This window comes from Phyllopteryx taeniolatus, chromosome 1 (genome assembly GCF_024500385.1).
Source record: "Phyllopteryx taeniolatus isolate TA_2022b chromosome 1, UOR_Ptae_1.2, whole genome shotgun sequence".
NCBI classification, from domain to species: domain Eukaryota; kingdom Metazoa; phylum Chordata; class Actinopteri; order Syngnathiformes; family Syngnathidae; genus Phyllopteryx; species Phyllopteryx taeniolatus.
The window spans coordinates 29197593-29201334 of record NC_084502.1 but is presented as its reverse complement, the minus strand read 5'-3'; positions in this window follow the sequence as shown (position 1 = coordinate 29201334).

Below are 3742 nucleotides of genomic sequence, written 5' to 3'. Positions count from 1 at the left end.
ATTAAAACGAGAATGTTTAAAAAAAAACCTTAATTAACTAAAACGACATTTTACGTTAGCAAAACTAACTAAAACTATATACTATAATTATAGCAAAAATATCCTTTGTTTTCATCTTTATAAGTAAATTTCATATATGAGCTTTTGGTGTGATTTTAAATGTATTTATTTGGGATAAATACAACAACCCTTCAGCAACTGCAGGAAAACTTGAAAAGCTTTGTCACAATCATCATATAACAATAATAACAAGAACAGGGATTCTCAAAGTTTGGGTCCAGCTAGGGACACCTTACATTGGAGACATTTTACCAAGGACCCACTCATAATTCTAACACCAATTAAACATCTCTTCATGGGGGGGGGGGGGGGGGAAATGGCCCAACAATAAAATAATAGCTGAAAAATATAAATTACAATAAATTGCTGTTTATACCTTTGTTTTTATCAATCAATCAATCTATCTATCAATCAGTCAATCAAGTTTTACTAAGCAGACTCATAGTCCATTAAAAAACACATACGCTGTACAGTACAGTACAAAATAAGAGATGTAAAGGGAAATTACATCAGGAAAATCTTTATATTTAATGACCATAACTACTTTTTACCCAATTCCCTTACAAGGAACAACAAGAATCTAAGAAATTTCACATGCACTGTCCATTATGCATGTATTTATTTCACTGTTACACTGGATGAATTTTTGGCTGAAAAGTTACTGAATCGATTTCCAGCCACTGAATCGTTTCGGATCATATCATTCTAAACGAACCAATATCGTCCTTGAATTGAATCCGCAACCACAAATCACGATACGAATCATTGCTAAAATGGGTCATTACACCCCTACTTACAATAGTGCAGGATGTATGAGGGCAGCAGAACAGTGGTGGGGTGTGACATAGGAGTTTAATGTGGAGGTGGGACTGAGTCAGGGATCAGCCCTGAGGCCCTTCCTGTTTGCAGTGGTGATGGATAGGCTGATAGATGAGGTTAGACTGGAATCCCCATGAACCATGATGATCTGCAGTGAAACATTTAGAAAGGTGGAGGCATGCGCTGGAAAGGAGAGGAATGAAGATTAACTGAAGTAAAACAGAATATGTGCATGAATGAGAGGGGTGGAGGAGGAAGAATGGGACTGTAAGGAGAAGCGAAAGCAAGTGTGGAGGACTTGAATAATGCAATGGTGAGCAAGGGAAGGAGGTCAAGAAAAGGGTCCAAGCAGGTTGGAATGGGTGGAGGAAAGTGTCAGGTGTGTCCTGTGACAGAAGAGTCCAGAATGTTGGGTGAATTTATAAGACAGTGGTGAGGCCAGTAATGATGTATGGCTTAGAAACAGTGGCACTAAAGAGACACCAGGAAGCAGAGCTAGAGGTGGCAGAAATTAAGATGTTGAGGTTCTCTCTAGGAGTGACCAAGTTGGATGGGATTAGAAATGAGCTCGTCAGAGGGACGGCCAAGGTTAAAAGTAGAAGAAGAAAAAGAAGAAGACGCAAATTTTGTGGCAGGCATGCAAGGGCTGATGTCAGAGTGAAAAGGGCACAGAAAAAGTGCTGCAACTCTTTGGGGAGGCTTGTTCAAGGTCACCTCAACAGTAGCCAGGAAGCAGAAAAGCATCTCTGTCAAATAAAACATTAAATATGTGATGCTTTTATTTTGAGGTGCACTTGTGTAAGCGGTATAAGCAAGGAAGAGCAATGACTTGAGTGTTTCTAACTAGTGACCTTGTTTAGTTTAGTTTATCAGTTTATTTTTGAAAGGGGACAATGCAATTTCATAAAACACATGAAGTACACATGGTTAAAAAAGCCAGAATTAGCCAGAAGGCTAGTTTTCATCTGTAGTCCCCTGGCCATGATGTAAAAAAGCAGTCACTCTGTTTTGCCACTTTTCTGACTCACACACAATGGAGGGAAAAGTGGGATTTGCCCTGATAATCATTTGGGAGTCCTGACCTGTAATGGCTAATATGAGGTAGCGGTTGGTGCTCAAAAATGTCAGCACTCTTTAAAAATGTAGAACTCATGCACACTGTAGACATGTTTATGTGAATGTTGATTAAATCATGATATAATATTAATATGTGTACTTTATATGATATTTTATGGTGACCGCTTATATGTTTGTTTAACGTTCATTTTCTAGTTATAACAACATACCGTATCTATACAAGTAGCACCTTATTAAAACAATACATTTTATTTTGTTTTATATGAATACATGAGTAGTGTCACTGATGGTGTAGTGGTACATTCGCCCGACTTTGGAGCAGGGAGTGCGGGTTCGGTTTCCAACAATAAATATGCCTAATAATATGATGAAGACATTACACATTTAACATGGCCCTCTGAGGGAAACCATAACTACAATGTGCCCCATGACAAAAACAAGTTTGACACCCCAGATTTAGAGTCTCTGTTGCTGAATTGCAGGCGTCCATGTCAATGAATGGGGCGAAGCGATCATTGCCAACAGCTTCACAAAATATCCACACTTTCTCCTTTTTTCTGCTCGTTTCCTCTTTGTGGCCATCTGCTTTTTCCTTGACAATCGTGTCATATTTTTGTGGTTCAATAAAAATAATACAGTACAGTATGCCATGAGCACAAACTGTGACACCAAGAACAACTTGCCATGTGGTGAAATATCTGGGAACACGGATGATAACGTGAGGAATCACCATTATCGGAATGAGGACAGCGAGGATGTTCCTGGAGCAGTTGACGAAGGGTTTAAGAAAGCGAGCGGTAGCGCCACCGAACAGATGTCCGGCCTCTTGCGACCACGATGGTCAGACTGGAAAAAAGGACACCACGTGGCGAAGAAATTTGGCAAATGTCAGAGTTCATATCAGGGACTTGGGACTAAAATTTGTAGGAGGCCTGACCCAAAGCAGTGTGGTGGATTACAGGAAAGGTAGGTGAGAAGATCACTAAGACCAAAGTGACTCAACACAAAAATCAGCCAGGGAGATGAGGAGTTGCAGTGACTTGTGACCTTTAACAACCATTTTTTGAGGACAACATTCCATTCGGGAGCAATCCCCAATTTCTTGGAAGCAATGATCCGTATCAAACAACACTCCATCGTTCCATTTTCTGTAGCCTCTTTTCCTCATTAGGGTCACGGGTAAGTTAGAACCAGTCCCAGGTGAGGTCGGGCGAGAAGCAGGGTACATCAGTGAACAGCCAATCACAGACTGACCATCCAACATACCCATATTAAGTTATTATGCTGTACATTAATAAAAGACATTATCTAGGCTTGTTAAGCTAGGCTAACAGGCTAACTAAAAGACTTTCTTTTTGCTGGCGGTGTGTGTTTTCTTGTGTATGTGCGTGTGTGAGTATTTATAGACTACTAGCGGGGCGATCATTTATTGATTATGGTGGACGAAAGGCTGACTTATGTCTGATCTACAGCGCGCTATTCATTTCAGCGCCACATGAGCGCTCACTCAATTTGACTTGACTCATCTACAAATCATATTGGTACGCTAGTCTGTAGGCTGCATTTACAATGACCGAGGTTAAGGTATTTCATTCATTGCTGTCTCCTGAATAAATTAGCCAGTCCCTCAATGATTATGTTAATTTTGTATGAATTTTTGAATCTACTTACCTGTTGAAATTGCAGCAAAAAAATAAAATAAAACTCACGTTCGAACTTCTTTTCACATCTTCATTTCAATCGGTAAGTTGATTCATTGACATGATCAAAGTGCGAAAAGAGCCCC